General features: G+C 40.9%; 1 long non-coding RNA gene across 3 annotated transcripts in view; it reads left to right on the top strand.

Moving 5' to 3' along the window:
* The first annotated feature begins 6,683 nt into the window (after positions 1-6,683).
* Positions 6,684-27,670, top strand: part of LOC123376128 — a 362,341-nt gene continuing 341,354 nt past the window's right edge. For all 3 annotated transcript variants that reach the window (XR_006581690.1, XR_006581692.1, XR_006581691.1), the window contains exons 1-2: positions 6,684-7,403; positions 11,030-11,107. This is a non-coding gene — a long non-coding RNA (uncharacterized LOC123376128). The remainder of the gene's footprint in view (positions 7,404-11,029; positions 11,108-27,670) is intronic.

Here is a 27,670-nt window from a genome sequence, read left to right as displayed (position 1 = left end):
CTACACTTTTGCTTTCTTAGCTTTTTCTTCTAATTCTCAAATGATCTATTTATCTTATGCTGTTTTCTATCTCAGAAAATCCAAATGACCCTTTGAGAGTTTTGACTGAGAATGCTGAGCCATGTGCTCTCATTTTTCTTGTGTTGTGCTTTTATTCTAATATATATGAAACAGTCAAATATTCCCTTTTTCCCCTCCCAATTCTCTTTCTGCCTCTAAGTCTTATAGTGGAGGCCCAGTTATATTTCTGATGGACCTGCTTACAATCTGTCTCAAGAGGACATAGAGAGATTCCCATGTTTCCTTTTTCCTGTGATTTTCTCAGCACAGGCTTCCTAAGAATTTTAAAGCACACAAGCATCATGTAAAAGGACGATTCTATTTGATTGTATCATTAGGCTGGTCTTTCAATAACAGGGTAGAACTTTCTTATGACTATTAATAATCAAAACCCTGGTTTCTACATCACAAGATTTATGGCTGAAATTTGAGAGATACCGAAGCTACTTAGTAATATATAAAAAGCTACTTAGAAATATATTTTAAAAGTTTATAATTTCAATATGAGAAAAATAAAGCAAAAAAACTGACACCTCTAAGGAGTGTAGGGATTTGGGGTGGAGTTTGTTTATTTGGGTTTAATTTTTAATACCCTATTTAGTTCAAATTTTCACCTTAAAATCAAATGAAACTATTCATTATTTCATAATTTAGGTCACAATTCAGTGAAGCACTTAAACATGTGCTTAACTTTAAGCATGTGAGTAAGTCCTACTGAAGTCATAGCTTGTTGAATCAGGGCCTTGACATGCATTTGGAAATAAATATTCTCAGGACATCGAAGATTGGTAAATTAGGGCTATCCCACTGCACACTCTACAGCAATACCTTCCTAGCCACATGATACTTTGGAAATTCCATTACCTTAAACTTATGGTAAAAGTGAAATCAGGATTATGAAATCCTGGCCCCATTGAAGTCAATGGAGCACTTTGCTATTGACTTTAGCGGTGCCAGAATTTCACCCCCTGAGTTTTCCTAGTTGTCCTCCCACAGGTTTTTCTAGGGGAGATTGTGACCTGGCACAAACCTATATTTTTATTATTGTTTGAATTGCAGAGTAAAGCTATGGGCTAGTGAGCTAGATTTGTTCTGCCTCATCACAAAATTTATCAGTTAAGTTCTGATTGAAAAATCATCATCAATATTGCCAATGTTAGAGGCAAAAAATAATTCCTATTCCTGGTGTTTGTAGTTCCTGTAGGTGAATACAAAAATAATCACTTTTGACTTTAAGCTAAGCACCTTTGCCCTGGGAAACCCTGAGAGAATAAATATGAAAAACCACAATGTTTTTTCTACTCTCACTTTTCTAACTGTAGGGGAAAACATTATTATACGTAACCTTAAAATAGTCTGTGTGGCAGAAATAAATCCTGTTCTATCTTCCACTAAATATGTTTTTCTGGAGGCTGTTACATAAGGGAAAAAATCAATACAAATTAATTGTTAGAAAAACATATTGTTTGTACAATTAGAATGTAATTCATTTTGCATCTTCTGATTTCTCTGAGTTATTAAATAATCTTTCACGAGCCCCTAATTAATCAGTAATGCCCAGTCTGCATATTTTGTTTTTGTTTCTTTCATTTCAAGCAGTAAAACCCTGAGGATTTTTTATTTTAAGATGTTCTGACTACAACTTATGAGCTTAATAGCCATCACACTGAATTTATGATCCTATATTGCACTTTAGAGAAAGCTTCTGTAGCTTGCTTGCTGGCTTTGTTTGCAGTAGTCAAAGCCCTGGAGACATCAGCATTTAACTGTGGTTTGAAATTGCTGAAGTGTGTCATTCCACCAGATTGGGTGGCCTACACAGCACCTCTAATAAGTAACAAATGGCTTTTGGGGGTTGGTTGGTTGTTTGCTTTTTGGAGAGGGGACAGACGAGGTTGGGGAACCACACACATACTGTGTTCAGGACAGGTTGTCATGTTGTTCAGTAATTCCTGAAGAAAGTGACTTGCTGTTGTCTCTGTGTTGAGCTGGAACATGAATGTAACTTGGAATGAACCTATGTCTTATGTTTTTATTCATTGTTAGCTGACCCATTGGTCAGCGCTATGTCACTGTGATTAATCATTCAGACTCCAGTTGTCCAAAGAGACATTTCTAAAGCCTCTTCTGAACAAAAACAAAAAACAAAAAAAGGAGGGGGAATAAAGCAAAGTACTAGCAAAACAAAATGGGTTAATCCTTGACATGATAATTTATACCAAGAATAGCAGATGAACAGAAGTGCTGTTGTATGTGAATGATTAATAGCTGCTACGATTGCATCTGTGACAAGTGATTAATAAAGTTTGTGATTAAGAAAAATACTTTCCCTTCTTTTCCTAAGTGTGCAAATCTTGCAGCTCCACCTTAGCCTGCACAATTGTTCAATTACAATGCAGAACTATTTGTAATTCAGATGTCACTAAACATTACTGATTCAAACATCTTCAAAATAAAGTTGCACTTGATCTGTTAAATACTAAAGAGATGAGGAAACCCAGCATGTCCCTTGTAAAGGCTCTTTAACCTGGTGAAGGATTGTTTTTTACATGCAGTTGTCTCTGCTCAATAGCATCTAAATTACCAATTGGAAAATGTGGTATATTAACATAGAGCTGTTTGTACATTTGGGGATTGTACGAGCTAGTGATCAGAGGAGAACTCAAGCTGCAGAGTCCAGATCATTTTTTCATAACTAGAGCTGCGTGAAATATTTGCTCTGAGCCTTGAACCCATCCAGAAATAGCTTGGTGTGTTTCAGAACCTCAGACCATATTACTGAGAAGCTGTCAAAGTTGGGTGGAAGTTGTTTGCAGACCTACACTCTGATTTCCAGCCAGCCTCCTGGCCTACTTCTAACACCCCACCAAGCTCATTCTCCATCCTATGTGATCTTTCCTATACTTGGAGGTTCAGGTCCATGCAACGCTGTAGAGGTTGATTTATTTCAGACCCTGCAGATTGAACATTCTAGGCTCAGTTGGCAAATCCATTACAAATCAAATCTTAAAATAACTCAATAAGTATCATGAACCAGGACCATTTTACTTAAATGACAGTACAATGTGATAATATAAGCAATCTGATAGTACACAAACAATGGTTCAGTGCTTGTAGGAGAACAGGGCCTCCTGTACGGTGTCAAAACCTGGGTCACATACAGTAGACACCTCAAACTTCATGAATGATATCATCAGTGCCTCCACAAGATCTTCTGGTGGTGCCTCCACAAGATCTTCTGAATCAAGTGGGATGATTGATGCACCAGCATCAGCATTCTGTCCCAAGCCGAAACCTCCAGCATTGAAGCTATGATTATCTGCCACCAACTCCATTGGGTTGACCGTGTTCTTCAAATGCCAGATAATCGACTCCCAAAGCACGTAATGTTCTCACAACTGAGCCAAGGCCAATGGATGAGGAGAGGGGGGGGAAAAGTGTTTCAAAGACACCCTCAAAGCCAACATGGCAAAGTGAATATTGACATAAACTCATGGGAAACCCAAGCCCTCAACTGATTGAAGTAGAGAAGGACCTTGTGGCAAGGATTCCAGCATTTCAAGACTCAAAAAAGACAACAGGAAGCAGAGAAACAGGAAAGAAAGGAGGAAAGAACACTGCAGCTCAACTCAACAATCCAAAACCACTCCTTCAGCTGAAAAATGTCTACCCCAATTGTGACAAGATCTGTAGATCACAGATTTGTCTCATTAGCCACCTGTGAATCCACCACTGATAACCAGCTATCATTTCATGGAAGACAGTCATCCTCTAACTCCAAGGGATCGCCGATAGATAGATAGAATATAGGAGGCCCCTCTTTCTCTCTTTCCTCTCTCTGATATGATATACTCTGCCCCCGCGGTGGGGGGAGAAGGAACCTCAGACTCCTCCCATTATCTCCTGTGTAAATATATAGGCCATGTAGTGTTCTAGACAGTCAATACATTTTGGGTCTGCTGGACCAGAATGGGGAGTGAATCAAGGTCCCTTGCTGAAAATTCCTTAAGTTTATGTCCCAATGTTGGAAGCTCTATCACCTCAGCCAATGTCAAGTGTACAATCTAAGATGAAGTGAAAGTTTGTCTTTTAAGTACCTTTTAGGAGCCAAACCATATAGAGTGTTATCAAAATCAACACTGTCTTGAATATTATGTAGAAGTTAATTCATTATTTACTTGCTTTATATACATTAGTCACCTATTTCCAAAATAAGAAATAATCTGTATTCATTTTCCTTCTCATGTCTGGTAACATAGTTCCCTAGCATTATATTACATCAATGCTGACCTTTCTACCATACTACATAATCACTGCTGTGGCCTGGTAAAAATTTTTTCATAAGGTGCAAAATCTTACTTGCCCGTTGAGTTTTAATCACACATGCAACTTCTTCACTAAATAAGTCTACTGTGGTGTTATTGACTGATAGAAAAGTCACTTGCCATTTGTAACAGTCACAAGTTAAACCTGAATGATCTGAAATTGTATGTGCCCATTCAGCTGAAAGAATTGCTGGCATGCTAAAAAGATTAGCTGATGTACTCTTTATTTTCCCACTCCAGATTATTTCCTGGAGCAAACACGCTCTCATAAGTGAAACCTCATGTATTCTGCAAAATAAAATAGAATCCTGTAACTGTCTTGACCTTTTTAAATATTGTTTGATCGATCTTGCTTGTTATAATCCCACTAAGCTTTGGAGAAGAGATGGAATAGCTAGCCAATCAAAATTCAGAATCAAGAAGGGTTTTGGCTTACATGTGCAAAACTATACAAACACTAATACCATCACTTCTGAGGGGTCCCTTCTGCCCCCGTCCTCTGCTGTAAACAGTCTCTAAGTTTTATTATTCTTTCACTGAGGCATCTTTTTTAAACAAACTACAAACTGTTGCTAAACCAATATGTTCTGTAAATCTCAGGACTCTAAGTGGGTAACCAAAGACAGCACTCTCTGAGGAAGCACAATGGCAGGGCAGGCTCCCTTAGTTTTCTGTTTGTTGTAGTATTAATTCTGTATACTACATTAATTCCATTTTTCAAACAATCTTAACCTTTGGGGGCAAGCATTGCAAAATGGTTGTCCAACCCTATAAAACCATTTCCACCCTCTAGCAAACAACTGCTAGACATCAGTAATTCGTTCTGAATGAATGTCATTCCTCTTGCAGAGACCACGCTATTTACATTTAGCTGTTAATATTTTAATTAACAATGTAAGTGCATTGTTTGCCTTGTGAGTTCAATGGGTAAAAACTCTACAAATAAACAGCAGTTCCCTCTTGGACAATCACTTTGTAAATTAGCTTGCTTTGTCAATAAAGCGCATGCCTATCAGTGCTTCAAAGCAGCAGGGGCAAGGATGTTCATTTACTTAAGCAGTAGGTTATACCATTAGTGTGCATGATTGGTGTTAATTAGAAATGTGTGTGGATGTCTCTGTGTCACACAAACCATTTTATAAAAAATCTCTTAACAATCAGACTATTAATTCACGAAGCATGAATGCTTGTGTTTGTTTGGGGTTTTATTTTTTTAATTATTTCTTCTTATTATCTATTACTTATATTAGAGTAGCAGTGAAAATGTACTAGGTGCTCTACAGACATAAAGAAAGACACAGTCCCTGCCTTGAAGAGCGTACAATCAAAGGGGCTGAAACTGCAGATGCTGGCACATGTGGGTCTCAGTTTAGCCTAAGTATGAGGTCTGCTTAACTTTAAGCACATGGATGATCCCATCCTAATTCCATAAACCATTTAAGCATGTGTTAAGGCCCTGTTGATTTCCACATAACTTAAGCATGTGCTTAAGCTACTGAATTAGTCAGAAATGGGCACACTTGAGTCACAGGACACTCCTTGGGCACAAGGTTATGCAAGTGTGCATGTGTTTGCAGAATCAGACCCTGCATGTATGTCAATTGCTAATGTATATTTTTAAAGCATATTTCTGATATGTCTTCAATGGAGTTTTTAGGGTTATATTGTGCACTGCTTCATGAAGAACTTTCCTTTCATTTCAGTAGAGGGGTCTTTTGAGACACTGACACAATGAGAATGTCATTTAGCAAACTGCATTAGTAACTTGAGCTAAAATAGCTGTGAACAGACACAGCAGCTTGGCTTTTAGCTTGGGCTACGAGCTCACGTTCAATGCAAGGCTCCCATATAGGCTTTATTCAATTTGCAAAACAGAGTTAGAACCTGAGTTGCCATGTGTTTGTTGCTATTTTAACTAAAGGTAGCTAATCCAAGTTAAGTACATGCTTTCTTTTGCAGGGTAGATATGCCTGTAGACATGTTATTAAATGCATTTTGTTCAAATAAAAAAAAAGATCAGTTAAAAGAAAATGCTGAATTATAAAGGTAAACAACACAGCTTGCTTAAGGGAAATTTTTTCAGTACTGAAGTTGTTGTTATTTTTTAAAAAAATGACAGAAAACAACCTGTTCCCACTTCCTTTATTGCTAGGACTGTACCTTTAAGGGAGGTAGTGTTCAGCATCTGGGTTAGCCAGTCCCCCATGCAAGGGGGAAAGGAAGAGAGACAATACAGTTGGTATTTGGACTAAGTGGGGAGAGAGGATGACTGAGACATTTTCTCCTGTTACACCTAGGGCCCTTTTATGAGGTGACCATAGAGCCAATCCAGAAATGAGCCTCCACACATGAAGGTGTCTATCCCACCGAGGACTGAGTGGTGCTAGGGTGGTTGGGTAGACCAATTCCACAGGCTGCACCTAGAGCAGGAGCCAGGGAGCAGAACATTAATTAGGAATGTGTGGGGCCTATAAAACTAGGTAGCAGCCACAGAGAGGAGGATTGAGAAGGAAGGGCAGTTATTTTCTGGGAAGAGAGAGAGAGAGGGGATTGTTTGGGGGTTGCAGGGAGATAGTCTGCAGTTACTCCCTGTGAGGAGGATTCTTGGAGCTCGTACAGCTAGAAAGAGAGAAGGGGAACTAGAGTGTAGGAAGCAGCCCAGGGAAGGGGCAGTGAGGGAAGGGAAAGGAAGTATAAAGTTGCTGAGCTGAAGGTCCCTGGACTGGAACCTTGAGAAGAGGGCAGACCTGGGATCCTCTATGAGTCACTGAAGGAGTGGCACTAGGGCAGTGAATGGGAAGATTGCCTAGGACTGTGGATGGCCTGTACCCTGGAAGGGGGAACACTGGGTGAGCTAGCCAGAGGGCTAAGTCATGAAAGAGATGCTGGGGGTCCTGGAGTGAGAGCAGAGCTGTTGACCAGAAGGAGAGAGAGAATAGTGGTGTGCAAATTGCAGAAGGGGGTGTCTACCTAAAGAGCTAATCCTCAGAGTGACCAGGGAGGAGCACTAGACCAGTGGTGAGTGGAGCACCCCATCATATGGTGCTCTAACCAAACCAGTGGTCCCCCAAATTTTTCCATTGTACCCCATTTACCTGTAATGGAACTTGTTTGTGTATGCCCTGCCCCACTCCTGGATGGTGGGGCCAGGAGCTGTGGTTGGGAACCAGGGATTGTGGGTGGGGCCAGAGCAGAGCTGAGGGAAGAGTGGGGTTGTGTGGCTCTTTCCCTGCCAGGCCACTCTCACATCTCCCCAAATGTTCTTCTGTGCCCCCCACAGTTTGGGGATCACTGACCCAAATGGATCTCCTTGAATAATCAAGATCTTAGTGTTAACAAACAGTTTTCTTTAGTTGCATTACTCCAAAACTGTTCTCTTGCATCATTGAGATGGAATCTAACTAAATAGAACTCCATCTCAGACATCATCACATATTCAGGCTTCTTTGAACTTCAGAAAGTAGCAAAAATATGCTGATAACTTAAAAAGTTAATGATGGCTTATAGAAAGCTTAAGGGAAAATATATACATCAAATGTGCAATACAACCAAAATAGTTTCAAGATGCATTTGTATGTGAGGATGTGAATATGTAATACAAATTCTAGTTCTCCAAGAATATTAAGATCTCATTCTCACTGATTTTCTTCCTTAGTTTTCACCAGAAATCACTAACCTTTGTTTATTACATCATACTTATTTCCACAATAACCCTTTGTCATATCACAGACGATTATGATGTTTGGCAGAGGAGGAAACAGCTGGACATCCTTAGTAGTAATGAATGTGAGAAAAAAGATGCAGAAGATACATAGGCACAAGATTGTTTCTAGTGTTTTCCATCAGGTGCCAAAGTTATTCTTCATTAATGGGAGGGTCTTAGAAATATTTCACTATTAAAAATCAGTTTATTTTGCCTTGATATATTCTCATGTCTGTGCACTACAGCCTGCCCTCCTTTTGCAGGCCACTGAGCTCAGTATATGAAAGTATATTAAAGACTAAGGATAAAATCTTGGTCCCCATTGAAATCAATAGCTGGGGCTAGAATTCCACCCTAAAGGCATAATCCTGCTCCCACTACAGTCAATGGTGAATAATGCCATTCACTTCACTGGGAGCAGTGTAAGGCCTTCAGTGAGCTTTGGATCAGCCCTGAAGTCAGTGGGAGTATTTCTGTTGACTTCAGTAAGCTCAGGATCAGGCATTGAGGACTCCAGGATTTGACCCTATGCTTGTAGATGCGTTAAAATATAGAACCAAATTGTGTTCTTGGTTACAGTTGTGACCACAAGCTAACCCCACTAAAGGTCTAGCAGAGTAAAATGTGGCTCACCATCTTGCTAAGTCACTTTAAATGATAGTAGAATTTCACCTTATCCACAGTCCTTTGTTTATATGAATATCATGACCCCCTTCAGTACTTAAGCAACTTTTGACGTGAATTTGCTCATTCGCATCCCAAATGCACTGATGTATATGTTTGCTTTTCTTTTGTGTTCCATAGTGATCTAACAGACTAAGCCTCTGTGTGAAATGATTGGAAACATTGATTTAGTATGGCAAATCCTAACCATTAGTCCATCAAATTTTGTTTCTTCTGCAATGGTCCAGCCTCTGCTGCTTCAAAAAAATGTGAAACATCCATGATGCTCACATAGGCCCCAGTTCCGCAAAGTACTTAAGCAAGTGCCTAACTTTAAGCATGTGATTAGGTCCTCTGAAATCAATGGGATTTGGAAATACCTTGCTAAATCAGGGCCATACCCAATTGTGCGTTGCTGTATATTGGTAATTCCTTTTTTGAAACCTGAAGTGATCAATTTATGCCTTGAAATGTGAGTTTTTATTAACAGAATTTTAGCTTCTACACTTAATTTTGTAGCCAATAATATATTTATCTTGGCCTTTAAAAAGTAAGTAAATAAATAATCCAGCTATACTTCCCTATATACCACAAACGAGAATTTATGTATGTTACTACTCTATTCTACTCTACTCTTTGAGTTAGTCCAAAATAGAAAAACAAATTGTTTATATCTAATATCAGAAGCATCCATTGCCTTATGAAGGAATTGTACATCGTAACTTATACTGATGGCTCCCAGTTTTAATGTGTTCCCCAGCATATATAGAGTTGGTTTCTGAGCTTAAATAGAATTTACTGGCAGTAGGTCAACCTGTGACAGGGAATAACAAGTATTAATGCTGTACTCATTTTGACTTCTGTCAAGGAAAACTGGGTATGGACTGTTAAACTTGTGACCTCAAAATCTCACACAGACCAACGCTTGTAGAGGAAAATCTTCATAATTTTGCTGTTATATTTATCTGACAATGAATAAACAATGATGATCTGTGTAGGTGAATGTCAGGAAATTCTACCATTCATGTTGGATATATTATTTGGCCAGAACTTCAGTTTGTGTAAATAGCATATTTCCACTTGTGCCAATGAAGCTATTCCAATATACACTAAATGAATATCTGGACCATCATTTTCAGTAGGTTACTGTAAAGTAGAGATATTTGATGCTTTACAGAATGCCCCTATGCCAAAGCCAAGAGTCCTAATTCTAATAATCAGGAGTCCTATTCCCGGCCTGCTGGGTATCTTTGGGTGAACTACTTCACTGTCTTTTACCTCCACTTCCCATGTGTAAAATGGAATAATTATACTGACTTCCTTTGTAAAGTGCTTGGAGATCTAGGGATGAAAAATGCTAGATAAGAGTTGGGTATTATTATTATTTTACCATGATGGACCAATTTTTTTTAAGAAGCTAGCTGGACTAATGCTATGATATGTCTAAGGTGTATTTCTGTATAAGTGCTCTGCAGATTGCTGTTGGCCTGAGGCTGGAAAAGATACCACATTGATTTGGTTTTAAAGGATTTTGTAAGCAAATGTATACAAAGTACTTAAGGTCCCTGGGAGCATAGTGTTCAACAAAAATCCACAAAAGATCCTGCTGATGTTGCAAAGCGCAATCAGCATAAACTATACACAGTAAATGAAATATTACAATATAATATTGTGATTAATACTAACAAAAACATCAGGTCTTGCCTCCGTTAACCACATTGGGCATTAAAACGTAAACACTGATTATAAGCTACATCATTGCTTATTATGCTGGGAAGAGGTTCAAGTGATGATGAGTCAAGCCATTTCAAACTTCAGCCACTGATAGCCCGTGAGGTATCTGGGCATTTCACTCCTCTCTCTCACTCTCTCTCTGAACCAAGTCTGTGTGCTATATTGTGGGTTTAGGGCCTGATCCCATGACGTTCAGAGCTCCCTCACTTCCCATTGACTTAAATAAGAGCACTCTGTGCATTCACAGTTGGTGTTCAGCAAAATGTTCTCATTTCTGAGATACAGAGTCCTATCTGGCACCTATTGAATGGTATTTTTTTAACAGTAACTTCAGGGGACATTGTATCAAGCTCCTAATATGTTAAAGAACTAAAAATAAACTGGGTCTGAACAGCAGTGATTTGAGGATGCCATGTAATTTTAGGTATGCATACCCCTTTTGAAGACAGTAATCCATGAGCCATATAAAACAAAAACAAACAGGAAAAAGCTGCCCATGTCCTAATGCCCTGTATTTCTCCATATTTCTCTCTATATATCATAGGTTTTCGAATAGTGCCTGTTACTTTAGGATCTGATCTTCAACTCCAATCTTCTTGTCTTCTGTATTTCAGATAAAGCGGTAAGTGATTTTTTTGCCCAGTGACTGGTTTTGTTTTGTTTTTGTATGATGGATTTATACTATAAGAAGATATCTCTGGAAACATAAGGTGAAATCAGCCTTAATAAAGTAAATGGCAATACTCACATTTGTTCAATGGGTCCAGGATTTCAGTCATGATGCCTTGGAATTCATAGACTAGCACAATTTGGCAAATGAAGTAAATGAGTCACAACTAAGATTTTCAAAAATGACTAGTGACTTTTGGTTGCTCAACTGGAGGGGTGTTTAAAAAAACCCTGATTTTCAGAAAGTGGTGAGTACCCCTTCCCTGAAAATCAAACCTCTTCAAGGTGTCTGAAGTCAAGCACCTAAATACTGAGGCATCACAAGTCACTTTTGAAAACCTTTGCTTGTGCATCAAACTAGAATCAAACATTGTGGGCATCCATTTCTGAAATGCACAGAAACCCAGATATGGATTCATTTGTCACAGTCACTGGTGACAATTTAAGAAATGGATTAATCACTGAGTAAAACTTATTTCTATCTGACACTAGCTCCCTATTTTTTTACCTAATACCACTTGTGATAATCACAGGCAAATCCTAGCTTGGTGTGGGGGGTTTTTTTTGTTTTGTTTTTGTTTTGTTTTTTGTGCTTTGTAATAAACTCACTTTGCTCAAGTGTGATAAAATGAGTCATGCTAATAATTACAGTGGAATAACATCACACTTCTTTGTCTATTACTAATGCACCCTCTGGACCTAAAAACTTGAATTTCAGTCCCTTTAAAAGCATTGACCTTGGCATCACCAAATCAGAAAAAAAGGATTGAAAGCTGTAGAACATGTAATTCTGATTTGTTTTCCAAGAGATTTGTACTTAGAGGAGGGAGCAGGTACTTCAGAATTGTCAAGACCATCAGGATAGGGAGAAATTAATTCTTGGAAAAGGTTTCTTAAAAGCATGAGAGAGTGATTTGTAGAACAAGAGTTTTCAGGCCTGCTTTACTTCAGCTCAATTGAACCATCTGTGTATGACATTGTATTGTTTTTGACAGAGAAATGAGTGCTGATGGAAATGTAAATATCAAAGAGGAGTTGTAACAATTCATTTGACATACTGTGCCTTATTTGGTAGGGTGTGTTTAGTGGGTAGACAGGAAGCCAGGATGCAGAGGGAAAATTGCTAGAGGTGTTTTGGCGTCCAAGAGCCTCTTTTATTTTCAGCAAGTATTGTATATGGAAAAGAGTCTTTCAGACTTAACGTCAACCTGTGACATACATATGTCCTTCCATTGATACTGAGCTACTTGTCCAAGGCTCAATTGTCTCAGGTTGACGTACGTGTGTGTGTGTGTGTGTGTGTGTGTATATATATATATATATATAATAAAACTGTCTAAATATGGTTTTGAGTTCTAATATAATTATTTATGCTACATTGTATTGCACTCATGTTCCTGGTTTTTCTTTTTGTGATCTCATCCAATTGAAAACATTTGCAAGTTAAAAACTGGGAATTACTTATGTGAACATGGCTTGCTATTCCATCCTCTGCTAAGAAATCCTGCTTAGCTCATATGTGTACTTCCAAATGTACAAGGCAACAAAGTGTCATCTCACTTAACCCCAAGTGCTGTCCATACCCTTGTGTTGGGCTGCCAGTAGAGAAGAGACTAATTTTTACTCAGGAATATGATCCTGCCATTGAAGACAGTGCCACAGGAAACTTTTTCTGCATCTCTGAGCCAGACTCAGAATTACTTTTCAGGTGGTGTGGAAAATCATGATGGACAGGGATGAAATTCATGAGAAAGAGGTGGTGATGGTAGGGGTGACTATTACAGTAGGCATGAGCTCCTTCTCACTTGAGATTGATTTTATTTTTCTTATCGTGCAGTCTCTTCTACCTGGCCTGTAACATCAGTACAGAAAGTTCGCTCTTCTTCCACATTGATCATATCTGACATGCAGTTGGGCACCTTATCTGTACAAATCTGTCTGAAGTGTGCTACGTTGGTCTCACCCCATTGTTAAAAAGCTAGCATGGTGCCTTTGAATTGGGATCTAAAAATCTGTCAAGAATATACTCCCCTCTGATTCTTTAATGTACTTTGTGTGGATCCTGTTTCATGGTGGCTAATGAGCTGTCCCACCAATGCACTGCAACATTATCATCAGTCACTTCATAGTGCTTCTACATTCACATTTTTTCCTCCGAGAGACTGATAAGAGAGAATGTCTGTATGAGTCCAGTGTGAAAGCTGTTCCCTACTTGAGCAGTCTTCTTCAAAGCCCTGAAGAGGGTGCATAAGATTTCTATAAGACTACACTGAGCAGGTTTAAGTTACACAAAATGCGTCTCCCATGCTTGCTTTTCAATTATTAAAAAATCATAAATGGCTTTGTAATGATCAGAAAGTCATTTGAACACAGAGAGGGTAGAAAGCCATCTGTTTACTACATGTTCTGTCTAACTGTTTTACATCTACCTAGCATTTATGAAATGTGAAAGACAATAAAAGAATTTTTCATGTGGTCTCAGGCTGTGGCCCACAAATCTTTGCAATGTTGCGAACCGTCTAATATTGGCAATTGGAAAAACAAAAAAGTGAATCCTACAAGTTCTCCCCCTTGCAAAAGATTTCAGCCTGTTCCAGTGGAATGGACATGGGACCAAGTGCTAGGAACTCCTGAATTGCTGTTTGGGTTCTGCCACTGATTCCTTACATTGCTTTTGGCAGGAGATTTAACCTCCCCATTCCAGTTTCCCTCTGTCTAAAATGGGGATACCTCATGGTGAGGTTGTGTGCATTAATTAAATAGTTATTTTATTGTCTTTTCAAAGATGTAAAAAGAGGTAGAAGAAACTGTGTTAAGAGATTCTCTCTATTACTATCTCTGGATGAGGATTTACCAAAGATGTTAGCTCAAGCACCAGGTTGGGCCAGTGTTTCAAAAAATACTTAGTGCCCATATCTGTACGTGCGCGCGCGCGCACACACACACACAAACTTCCAGGTTCCACATGCAAACTGGTAGGTACATAACTTCCTAACTAGCAAATAGTGGTGTGCAAGTCTGGCAGGTGCAGTTAGGGAGACCAAGTGACAGGGCTGCCCAGAGGATTCAGAGGGCCTGGGGCAAAGCAATTTCAGGGGCCCCTTCCATAAAAAAAAAGTTGCAATTCTATAGAATACTATATTCTCGTGGGGGCCTATGCGGGGCCTGAGGCAAATTGCCCCACGTGCAGCCCTCCAACCCCCCTCCCCCTGGCAGCCCTGGGAAAAATAAACATTTAAAAACCTTCCGCATCTCGGCACAAACCCAGTTTTGAGAAAACTTCTTTTCAAGTCACCTTTACAAGGTATCACTGGTTCTCAGCATCAGCTAGTGCTAAAAGGCACTAAAGCTCATTAAAAGGGTTGGACAAATATTTTCCGTCAAAACTTTTTTTGGATCAAAAACTAGGGGTTTTTAAAAAGCAGAAAAAAAATCATGGACAATGTCTGCTTTCCTTCAAAATTTGTTGTGGTTTTTTTTTAATTGAAAAGCTGAGATTAGACTTCCAAAACCTGAACATGGTTTGGGGTTTCAGAAGTGTGTAGGCAAATATTTGCTGTTTCCTGTGTTTGTTTAAAGAAACAATAAAAAAAATTCTGCTTAAAAAAATCCAAAACTTTTGAACCACCTCAGCTTGTGACCAAATGCTTGAGCCCATCCAGTCAGAGATTTTTCCAGGTTTCTGATACTCTGCTGGCTTCCTTGACTCATATCTGTCTCCATAACTTTGGGTTCATTTAGCTTAGAACGTAAGGACATAAGAATGGCCATACTGGGTCAGACCAAAGGTCCATCCAGCCCAGTATCCTGTCTACCGACAATGGCCAATGCCAAGTGCCCCGGGAGTGAACCTAACAGGTAATGATCAAGTGATCTCTCTCCTGCCATCCATCTCCACCCTCTGACAAACAGAGGCTAGGGACACCAGTCCTTACCCATCCTGGCTAATAGCCATTAATGGACTTAACCTCCATGCATTTAGCTGTTTCCTAGAGACTGGCTCCATGGGGTGCCTCACACATTGGAGATGGTTACTGTGGGTTTGTCTTTAGTATAGCTTATGTACATACTCCACGAACTGAGCATTTGAGCTTGTTCCACAATCTGGGATGAGCCTATGTTGTGAAAACTGAAATGCTCAAAATAGCACATGCATGTGAATGGACACAGGGTGCTAAAATTAAATTAACCCAGAAGTTCTCAAACTGGGGGTCAGGACCCATCAGAGGGACACGAGGTTATTACTGAGGGTTGCGAGCTGTCAACCTCCACCTCAAACCCCGCTTTGCCTCCAGCATTTATAATAGTGTTAAATATATAAAAAAGTGTTTTTAATTTATGGGGGGAGGGGTCGCACTCAGAGGTTTGCTATGTGAAAGGGGTCACCAGTACAAAAATTTGAGAACCACTGAATTAACCCCTCTGGAGCCTCAAGGAATGCAGGGGAGGGGGATCTCTGTTGGTAGGGTTGGGAGGGAGGTAGGTGGTGTAGGATATTCTTCTTCTCATGTGATCCCTCCCCCATGGCTCTCTTGGCTCTATCACTATTAATCTAAAGTGGCTAATTTTAAATGAAGCTACCCGCCCCTGACATGAATCTCCCTATGGCACTGAAATTAAATGAAATTAAATGTATACAAATTAAATGTATAATTTGGCATTTGAGAAGTGAAAGGGATAGTAGCTAAGGGAAAAGATAACAGCTTGGCTCTTTGTGTTAAATAGCCTCAAACTGCCGAATGAACTTTAGGGTAGGGAAGGCTGTGCCTCCCCAAACAGCGTGGCCCTGCCCCCCTGACTGCCTCCCTCAGAATCCCTGACCCATCCTGCAACTTGTCCCTGCACCGCCCCCCAGAAACCCCCTCCCCAACCACCACCCCATGACCCCACCCTCCACAACCCCCATTCCCTGACTGCCCCAACCCCTATCCCCCTGCCCGAGTCCTGACAGACCCCCGGAACGCCCATGAACCAACCCCCCGTCCCCTGACCACACCCCAGAATCTCTGACCCCTCCCTGTGCCCTGACTGTCCCCTGGACTCCCTGCCCCTTATCCAACCCCCTGGCCCCCTGCCATGCTGCTTACCCCTGCCTCCCCTCTCTCCTGTAGCCTCAGCGCACTGCATCCAGGAGCGGCCCTGGACAGCGCTGCAGTGGCCTGGCTCCAGCGGGTCCAGAGCTCCCACCGGTCAGCCCAGAGCTCACAGCCCTACCCCATAACGACTCAGCTCAGAGCAGGGAGGAGCTCAGGCCCCGCTGGAGCCACGCCGCTTTAGCTCTGTCCAGGGCCGCTCCTGGGTTACCCCCGCCTCTCCCCTCTCTCGAAGCCTCAGTGCACCACATCCAGGAGCTGCCCTGGCCCCTGGACAGCGCTGCAGCAGCAGGGCTCCAGCGGGACCGGAGCTCTCAGCCCCGCCCCCTTACCATGCGGCTCTGAGTGGGAGGAGCTCAGGCCCTGCTTTAGCTCTGTCCAGGGCCACTCCTGGACGCGGCGCGCTGAGGCGCCAGGGGATGGGGGAAGGTGGAAGTGAAGGCAGGGCCAGGGCCAGAACATTCTCGTAGGGGCCCCTGGCAAATTGCCCCACTCACACACACACACCCCCTCGGGCGGCCCTGACAAGTGAAACGACTTTGAAAATGTGGACTTTTATGTAAGCAAATTTACTAGGCTAACTGCTGGTCCTCATACAAATTACCAGTCTTTGTCACTTAAAACAAAAGTGTCGGTCTTTCCTAAAGCAAAGTCCTGGACACTTACGTTTGTAAAACTTTTGCAATATAACAGTCCCTTGATGGAAATTTGAGAGCTGATGAATACTTGCAACTTTGGGTCTGCATGTTTCATGAACTCTTCAGAACTTCTTTACAAAGGAAAGTGCTGCAACTGCCCTTCAGGTTTGATCTATAGTGGGTTGGATGGCTTCTGAGGTATTTTATAACTGTTTTGGATATTTCAGTGGCATGTTGGATGGCATTGTCCCTATGTTGTATTCTGCCTATAACTTCTACCCTATTAAACAGATTTATCTCCTCCTATTATCCTTTGGTTGCAAAACTAATGTAACTAGAATAGTAATAGAGGGTCTGCTACTCACTGAGATGGCTGATCTTAAACTTAAATGACCCTGGCATGTATCCTTTCTCTCTTCTTCCAGCTGTTTTCCTAAAGCCCAACTAATATTCTACCACTCAGATATTTTTTCCTGTTCCATGACATAGTTGTTTTTCAAGTGGCTTCTTAGAACAGATGTTCCCATGTGTTTATCCTATTTTCTACTGATGCTTTCCTCCCAAAAAACCCAGCAGATTGCATTGCTGCTGCTGTTTTAATCAGGGTGGTGGTGGGGAATAATGCCTGTATCGTCAGATTTATTCTCAAGCTGCTCCACAATCTCATATGTCATGTTCAACCTCATGCAAGAGCAGACTCCTACTGGGAGAACACTTCCTGAGCCTCCGCTTTAAATAGTGAGGTACTATTAGCATGCTGTAGAAGCTCTGGATGGGTAAACAAAAAGAGGAATTTCCAGCCTCTTACCCTGTCATGCTAGCTGGAGTGACCCACAAACAAGTGCCAACCTCAGGGCACATAGGCACTGACTCCGTGGGTTCTCTGGGGCTGGAGCACACGTGGGGAAAAAAATAGTGAGCACTGAGCACCCACCAGCAGCCTTGCTGATCAGCTCTCCCCCCTCCTTCCCCTTCAGTGGTAGGCAGGAGGTACGGGGGTGGAGGAGTGAGGGCAGAAAGGGGTGGGGTGGGGCCTTGGAGAAAGGGGTAGAGTGGAGGTAGAGCACCCCCTGGGAAACCAGAAAGTCAGCACCTCAGGAAAGACTGTCAAAAGCAGTCTGCCGGATAGGCCACTCTATTGATAGCTTGTTAGGGAATTATCATGGTCTTTTTATTTTGACTATAGAGAGAGTAGCTCTTTTAAATGCCCTCTTCTCAGCTTTGTCTTCACAAGTTACCATTGTATATCAGTGGCCTGCTATTGATTGCCATCTGCTTGATGAATTGATAGCAGGAGTGGCGAAGGTTTTCCCCCAAACCCCATTTGAGGTTGGCTAAAAGGTTTGACCCCTTTTTTTGGACCTTTGCAGATCTCTCTTCAGTTAATCATGTCTTTCTCATATCAAATTTGGATAGCTGCAATGCACAGTGTTTAAAGATGTCTTAAGAAATTTCACATAGTGTATAATGTGGCTGGTGTCTGTTGTCTCATGGGGAGCACATTACAACTGTGCTTTGTGATATGTGATGGCTTCCAGTTTGTTTCTAGGTGTAATTCAGGGTGCTATCTTTGACCCATAAAGGCCTACATAGCTTAGGATTGGCCTTTTTTGAGACAGTGCTTCTCCTTGTGCAACCATGGAGATGGGTTAACCTGTGCAGGAAAGAATGCCCCAGCTAAAGGGTGCCACTCCAGAGGCATCAAACTGCTCTATGGTCTGTTATGTCCCTCACCCTGCATCCTGTCAGTGCAGTAGGGGAAAAGGGGACATCCCAAACTGGCCTCAGCTTAGATTTTTGGCTCCTTGTTTCTGTTGCTTCCTGATATGTTAAAGCTGTCTAGAGGTTGCTCTAACATAGCCCAAGGCAATTAATTGCCACATAGACAGAGGTAGCAGGATCAAGGGATGGCAAAGGTGATCTTTATGCTACTTCTGCACCTCTTCCTGACCTGTATTCTGTGCACATTTCAGAATCAAGCTTTGTTTTGGTTTGGTTTTTTGTGTGTTTCACTTAGAAACCAGCTATTAAGCCAGTGTCAAATAACATGCTCTGTCCCCTTGTCCACCTCACTGTTTTACAATTAATACACTGAATTTGTGTTGCTGCGTTCTACTTGCAGACCTAGTTTATAAATGTTGCATTCTGGTTGGTCAAGGGTACAGGATTGCCCTTAACTTGCTAAAATTAAAAGTTCCCTACCTTGAATTGCAGAAAGTGGATATTTGATTTTAACTTAAAAACAGTAGCACTTGAACTGAAGATAGTGAGACTAAATTTATAAAAGTGCTGTTTACATGCTGTTGCTGATTTTTTTTTTAAATGTAAATAGATCGGCCACTAGGGATGTGTTGAATATCTGTTCAAAGCCACACTTAATCTGGAATCCCACCTTAAATTTTAATATTTAGTACATACAACTTGATGGGAAAAAAAAGTCAGGTGGTTAGCCAAAGCTGCCATTGATTCCATTTGATTTCAGTGAACTTTGGATCAAGTCCGTTGTCCCTTAGGAGTGTTCTTATTCTCATTCCTTACTCTCGCAGACTGTATTTTTAAAACTATCATATCTTTTTGTCACTATGAACAAAGTTAGCTTGAAAAAGTGAGCAATGAATATCATCATGGAGACTGACTTTTATCTTAACCTTCTAGGTCAACAGAATTTAAAAGAAAAGAGCATAAGGTCTCTTCAGTCTTTCCAACATGTATGAATCTACTTTAAAAAAAAAAAAAAAAAAAGGCACACACAAACTTTACAAAGGAAAAAGTAATTATTTCCAGAATAGATTTAATTACCAAGATGTTGTTATGGAAAATTGTAATATCAGACTTTAATTATAATTATTAAAAGATGTTCTATCTGCACTGTAGGTTTTGTTTTGGTTCTCTCACCCCCCCCTCCCCATAATGTCATTATGACAAAACATTATGGAAAAAGTTATATCCTACTATGGCTTGTTTTGTAGGGTTATAATGTTGACAATTGGTATTGGTTCATATTACTAAAATGCAGCTGTAGTAAATGATCAAATATAATACACATGACTGCATCTTTTATTGCTTCCTTCTCCATTCTGCTTCAAATTCTGCTGTGGCTGAATGCCATTTCCAGTTAATTGGTATTCAGCCAGATAATACAATTAGCGATTTGGTGCACCCCTGTTATCCAGGTATATTATTTCCAGTTGGATTCCACCGTGCTGCAGAAAACTTGCAAAAACTGCAGAATGAGAGGCTTATCTGCTGAAATAAACTGTTACAGAGATGTAGTTTATTTCCAGTTCAGCTTAGTAAGGCCTTGAAGCTTGTGAAGAGAACTCTGTCCCAGCTGGAGCAATCTAATTCTGGTTTATGTTTAGTAATCAGTAGGATAAGACTAATGTACCAAGGTGAAATACACGTACTGCTAACATTTGATACTATGTCTCCAAATAATAGTGTATAACAGCAGTAGCGGTCTGAATATGTAAATATGCACTGTTAAGATATAATTGCATGTTTGTTTAGCCCTTTGGAGGGGGGGAAGTGCTCTGTCTATATATCTATGCCTTCATACTATGCTCATCGTCACCGAAATAGTCAAATACTTAGTGTTCAGCTGCCCCAGTGCTCAAGCTCCCATGTAAAACTCTGGAAGAGAGATCTCTGTATTTTTACCAAGGAGATTCAGAACACATACATCAAAAACAATTCTAATAATTTTGCTTTTTTTACTGACAAGTGGTGTATCGGTTCCATTCACTGTTCCTTATGTGACAGTGTCATTTGATTACAGTTCATTGTATTGAAGTTATCAGAATTAATTAGATGTCTGTGAAGCACTTTGTAGAAGTAAAGCACTATGCAAATAATTATTATTAGCAGTAGTAGTAAGGACTGAAGGATTAGTGTCAGGATAGCTGGGGGACTGGTGGAGACTGAGGAAGGAATGGGTGCAGGCTAGCACAGTCTATCAGAGCTACCAGGCACTTGACAACTCTCCTGGCCAGGTAGCAATGTTGAGCAGCCATGAGGGGCTGCTTCCACTAGAAGCCTTTATATTTCCCTTGGAGTTTCCAAGTTAGGCCCTCGCTTGTATTTTGTCAGGGTCCTGATTGATGGGCACGTGCTAATCATGGAATTCGCAGGGAGTTACTTCAGATGACTCACCAGTTCGGGATCAGGGATGACTCATCAAAATGTGTTGCCAAATGGCCCAGATTTCTCCAGAGCTGCTCCTGTGGCACTCAGCTTGTGAGAACACATTATTTAGTATCCAGCTTTTAGGTGAGAGGGAAACCACTAGTGGGTGGGTAGCAAAAGGAAAGACAAAATGCATAAAGTATGAAAAATACAGGAAGGGAGAAGAGTGATAAAACAGAATGCAGGCCAAAGAGGAGAGGGAAAAAAAGAAGTCAATATTAGTACAGTAATGTGGCACGAGATGTTATGGTGATGTTGACTGACAGTCTTAGTCTGTGATATGGGACCATGCCCACACACAATACACTTGAAGACTGGGATTCATTAGTCTACTACTTAGAGCAGAAAATTAGGAGCCAGGATTGTTTTAATCTCTGATGCATCTTGCGGTGTGACCTTGAATTTAGCATCAAAATCTCTCTCTCAGTTTATCTGGAAAATGTATATAAATACTAGTTATATTGTGCAGCTGAATTAAGTAAAAGTTGCTTGATAAGCATGCACATACATACACTTGTTTATCCTCTAATGCAGGGGTCGGCAACCTCTGGCACACGGCTCGCCAGGGTATACACCCTGGCGGGCCGGGCCAGTTTCTTTATCTGCCGCATCGGCAGGTTTGGCCAACCGCAGCTCCCACTGGCCGCGGTTCGCCGTCCCAGGCCAATGGGGGCGGTGGGAAGCCGCAGCCAGTATGTCCCTCAGCCCGCAGTGCTTCCCACCGCCCCCATTGGCCTGGGACAGCGAACCGTGGCCAGTGGGAGCTGCGGTCGGCCAAACCTGCCGATGCGGCAGATAAACAAACTGGCCCAGCCCGCCAGGGTGCTTACCCTGGTGAGCCGATGCCAGAGGTTGCCGACCCCTGCTTTAATGACTCCAAACCTTGAACAATAGACTTTAAAAAACAAATGAAAGTTTCACTAAGGTTACTGGGTGAGACACAAGGATGAGTGGCTCAGGTTGTGTCAAGGTCTTAGGAAACATTCTCTTCCTTTCCCTTGAAATAGTTGCCAGTGAAGTTTTGTCCAAGTAAGGATTTTGGCTCAATCTGTGGTGGGTTTCTAGAAATATAGAACTTGGGTCATTACTGTGTCATGAGGAATAGTCATTACACATGTACTTTAGATAGCAATTAATACAAATTGCTTTAGAAAAAAATGAATCCCTAAAAAGATCTGCCTATTTGACTTTCTGATTAATTGGATTGAGTGACTTGCACATTTTTGCCAACTTCATTTATACTTTTCTCCAGTGTGTAGGAGTGAATGATCCTCTAACCCAGGGGTTGGCAACCTTTCAGAAGGGTGTGCTGAGTCTTCATTTATTCACTCTAATTTAAGGTTTCACATGCCAGTAATACATTTTAACGTTTTTAGAAGGTCTCTTTCATAAGTCTATAATATATAACTAAACTATTGTTGTATGTAAAGTAAATAAGGTTTTTAAAAATGTTTAAGAAACTTAATTTAAAATTAAATTAAAATGCAGAGCCCCCTGGACTGGTGGCCAGGACCTGGGCAGTCTGAATGCCACTGAAAATCAGCTCGCATGCCGCCTTCGGCACACGTGCCATAGGTTGCCTACCCCTGCTCTAACCTATTTAATAACGAATATCCTCAGTTCACTCATAGGAGAAAACTACAAAGTAAAGGCAAGTTAAGAGAAACTTTATATATTAGTAAATGTCTTTATAAGTCAGTGTTGAGTTAGAGGTAAAATGACAACTTAGCTTCCAAGAATGTGTCCTTTGGTTTTGTTTTTAATTGCTAGCCTTAGAATAAAAACTTGAAGAAGGAAAAAAAAAGTTATGGTTCAAGGTGAACAAGTGATACTTCTGTCACATTACATTCTCCTGTCTTTAAGGAAGGTGAACCTTTTAAATTGTTTGGTTATGGAAAGAAACGTTTCTTTTATGTAACTCCTGGAACTTAAATATTAGGTTATGTTTACAATTATTGAGGATATGATTCAATTAAAAAATACTTTTTGGCTTCTGCACTGAGAAGATTAAAAAAAAAAAGTTATAGTTATGTGTCCACATGGTGCTTCATAAAAACCGGCACAGAGGACCGTTAATGAGATATGGAATCTTTCATTTGCAGGTTGCCAGTTCAAATTCCGCTCAGGTCAGTAGTGTCATAAAGTTATTATAATCTGATGGCTCTTCTGATGGCATACATGAAATGGATTTGTAGTCTCAATTCACTTCCTCATGGGCATTTGCGCATATAAAACAAAGTTCATATTAATTATCACCCTTGTCAGTTTCAGAAGGAAAAGGAATTCTATTCTCAACCCTCAAAGTGTCCAAGCAGGTCAGGGCTGAGGCACACCTGTGGGGTCAAGTTGAGATACCTGTATTGCTGTTGCTTGTTCTTTTACTGTTTATGCAAAGCTGTTAAACCAGCTACTTTGACGAGCACTCATATTGCATGTGGACTCATGCACACAATATTTTAAAAAATAACGTTTTCTGAGTTAGTGTATATTTCAACAGAGAAGTCTCTGAGAAAGCCTGTGAAACTATATTAAATGAAGTGAGGTTACATCTTTTTAAATTGCTTGCACTCATTATAATTCCACTAAAATGCTTGCTTCTCTCATCCTTAATTCCTTCTCTTTAGCTACGTGATATATTTTCACCTCACAAAACAGGAGAAAAGCCAAAAATTTTACCAGTGGAACCTTAGAGGGTTGGTTTGTTATGTAAAATGCTTGTAGAGTTCTGTTTCCCTCACTAGATACGCAGGAAAACCTAAAGGATACTCTATTATACAGGGAAAGGATTTTTTATAAGCAGGGGAGAAGAACAAAGAAATTATAGGATTTAACAAGATTAGGGGGTGAGGAAGGATCAAATTCTAATATCTCATGTGAGACAAAGTGCGATGCTGCATTTATGCGTGTAGGCTCTGGACTTTTTTCAAGTTATACAGTGATGAGCGTCTGAGATCAAAACCTGGCTGAGGGAGCTCCAGTCACTGAAAGGGAAGAGGCTTCTCTGGCAAGTTTCCCCTGCAGATCTGGGACAGAAAAGCAGGCATACACACAAATGAGGACTTTTCTCTGCCTATTCCTGCCCTTCATGGATGTTGTGTTCCAGAAAAAGCTGAGTGTGGAATGTAAAGGGCAAGGCTCTGCCAAAATGTAATGGAAAAGTAGGAGAGCAGAGAACAGATGCTAGTGCCACTGTTGGGGATACTTCTGAGGATCCTGCCTGCAGAGGGGAGGGATGTTGAGTGGATGTTGCATTGAGGGAGGTTGGGGAGGGTAGGAGATCAGGATACGGAGTAGGAGAAGGTTCTAAGGCTGTAGAGGAGGAGGTTGTGACTGATGTTGGAGGTGAGAGATTGGAGGTTGCAGCAAAAGAGTGATAATTGGGAGCCAGTGTGAAAGAGTCTGGGCTGGGAAGGGGAAGACCAGAAGTGTGTATGTGGAAAAGAGATTACAGGAGAGACTTAAGACCCTTAAACCATTGCTGGTACAGAAAGATGGGGGAGAAGTCTGCCATGTACAGCTGAATGTGTTCAACAAGACTAGGCCTAAAGCAACAAACACTCTGATTCTGGCAGGGAGTGTGTACCATCCGTTTTTATACTTTCACATTAGCCACTACTCAATGCTCTATAGTTGGCCATGTATGGCAGACGAGGAGAGCAGTAACCATGTCAGTGGAGAGGTATAATATGATAGCAGCTTTGGCAAACCATGCGTAAATTCACTGTAACTAGGTGGCATTGAAATACAGGACTCATCTATTGATTTGTTTTCTTGTTATATGCTTGAACCCTCCATAAAAATGCTATTTAATTACTGCTGTCACAGTGACAGGGACATCTTATCTCATACCTGCCAGGAACTCATCTACCTCTAGGCTCAGTCATCTAGCAACCCAATGAACTTGGCTGGACCCAACAGACCCTCCCTAAGTGACTGTGTTCCCTGATGGGTCAGAAGAGCCAACAAATCATCATTTAAGCCCTGTAGCAACAGCACCATAGTGGATGTCTAATGTATTACACATCTGCAGCTTTGGCATACCTACCTCCTGTCCAGCCCTTCTAACCCTTTTCTGCTCCACTCCAGCCCTAGTCCTTGACTACCTCTGAACTCCTGACTCCTGGATGTGACCACTGGCTTGTCTTCTGGCCACAACTCTGGCTCAGTTGTTGGGTTCTGTTCTGGTTTCTGATTCCTGGCACTGATAAGCTCGCCTCATGACCATACTGCCAGTTCTGCTCCAACCACTAGGCCAGACAACCTACATCTCAGTGTGTGACAATACCAAGATGTGAGAGGAGTTGGAGTGATGGGGAAACTCTAGGAACAGCCAAGCTTGCAGGGAAGCTTAGGAAGAGGTTTATATTCTGTTATTGCTATGTGAGCTGCAAGGAAAGCCAAAGTCTAGGAAAAGAGAAAATCTGACCTTTGTACTGTGCATGCATTCTGCGTGGAGTAGGATGGAATCCCCATTTGCATATATTCCCCTCAGTGGTTTCACTGTCATTTGTCATCCTTATATTGCATAGTGGTTTCCAGCAACTTGAGTTTTTATCTTGGGTTGAAGGACATATTACAAGCCTGCTATTGTTGGGGGGGAAGTTCTTGAAAAACTTAATTCTGTGGAAAAGTCAGAAAAGGACAAATCTTCTGCAAGATATTTTGGAATGTGGTACACTTTTTAATTTCCCAAATTTGAATCTGAAAAGACTTTCTGTCAAACTCTGCTTTGCTGCAAAAGCATCAGAAAATTGTTTCCAAGAAAAACTTGTCTCCTGGAGTTTTAAAACTTTTTTTTAAATAATTCCTGACATTCTGCTCATGCTAGAATGACTTGATCCAGCTGCTGTTTTATGTCATTTTGAATCACATCATTCTGGACTTTCATATTTCTCTTGTTAAATATACAATACAGGGTAGTTCTAAATGTATTCAGATCAGAAATTATTCTTGAAGCAAATAGCTATTTATTTCCATTCCCTAAAGAAGCTATACTACAAGAGGCAAAATATCAGAAAAGATATAACCAACATTTTTTTCTAACACCCTAAAAAGAGATCTTTTGTCAGAAGAAAACTTTAACACACTAAAGCTGGCTGAAGTCATATCACATTAATTCCTACACGCTGCTTTCATGTACTAACAATCAAATGTGACTGCTGCACTTTCCTTGCAGGCTTGTATATCACACAGGATAGAAGTTCAAAGGGTAAATGCTAGAGATGTGGGGTTTAGGGATTGGAGACTCAAATTCTTGTCACTTGGGGGGTTTCCTTTTGCAAAATCCAAACCAGGGTTTGTTCAGAAGAGAATTGCATCTTACCTGATCTTTCAGCAATTGTGTCAGGCTAAGAGGTGTGTGGTGGGGGGAGGTTTCTTGGATTAATGGTTCTAGCTAAAACTATTTCCTCGTATACTCTCTGAGAAATTTATTATGGATTGACATTTACATGGATTTGGGAACTCTGTAGAACAACTGGGGAGAAGTAACCTTCAACGTGGTAAGACAACAAAACACTGTGATATGGTTTAAATAGGCTGAAGCTCTATTGAATCAATTCTAATAAAAATGTCCAGCAAGAACTGAGACAGTATGTGTCCACTATCACCCTTTAATAAGTAGGACAGCCTGGGGAGATTAACTGGAGTTCCAACACCATGTCATATCTACAAACCTCTTCTTAACTTAACCCAAGGAAAGAGATAGGAGCAGCAATTGTGGGACACCAAGTTGCAGCATTGGTAAGGTAAGGGAATTATCTGCACTCCTCTAGATGCAGCAGAAGTAGCCAGTCCACTGTGACACTGGCAGGAAATCCACCCCATCTTATGCCTTCCCCCCGTTGTCCCTTCCAGTAGCTCCACAGAGGTTCAGGGTATGCTGGTAAGGGAACGTGAACGAAGGGTGAGAGTGAGGGCTAGCAAGTTGAAACCTCTGATGGGGCCCCAGGGTGTTTCTCTCTTCTCCCTCCTCGCTGAAATCTTCTCACTGCTCAGGCTATGAGAGGACTTGCTCTAGGAGACAACATGAACAAACACAAAAAGTATCCAATCAGTGGGCAAAATCACCTGAATTTGATTTATTTTCCTTTTGTTCACATTCTGGATTGAGTTTGACCAAAATAAAAACACTGAAGGGGAAAGAACGACATGTGAGAAACATTCTTACAACACAGTTGTGGAATACTGACAAAGAAAAAGTCGAAAAGGGCTTAATCAATTAAAACACAGATGCAGAATACAGGGAAAATGTAACCATCTAAGGTAGATCCAATCACCACATTGTTGGCTAGTGTTTTTTTGTTTGTTTTTCCCCCCCATAACAAAAGCATTTGCTTGGGTAGGGGCTAAATCATAGGCAGTGTAAGAAAAGCTACTGCAGGACCAATGTTTGGTTCAGCCTCAATAGCTTCTGTGACTTTACTGGAGTGTCTGCATCAGCAGTACCCACTTTCATGTCTGGGATATGACCCCAAGGCTCCCAATTAAATGAATCTGTACTAGGAATAGAGGAAGAGTTGGAGTTTAGTAAGCCAAAAATCAGTATCTTAAAAGAAATGGTGATGGGAGACTGAGCTGTGGTATTCCACTAGGGTGTAT

Source organism: Mauremys mutica, chromosome 8 (assembly GCF_020497125.1).
Source record: "Mauremys mutica isolate MM-2020 ecotype Southern chromosome 8, ASM2049712v1, whole genome shotgun sequence".
Lineage (NCBI taxonomy): Eukaryota > Metazoa > Chordata > Testudines > Geoemydidae > Mauremys > Mauremys mutica.
Note: the sequence above shows the minus strand (reverse complement) of the source record. Positions and strands in the feature narration are given on the sequence as shown.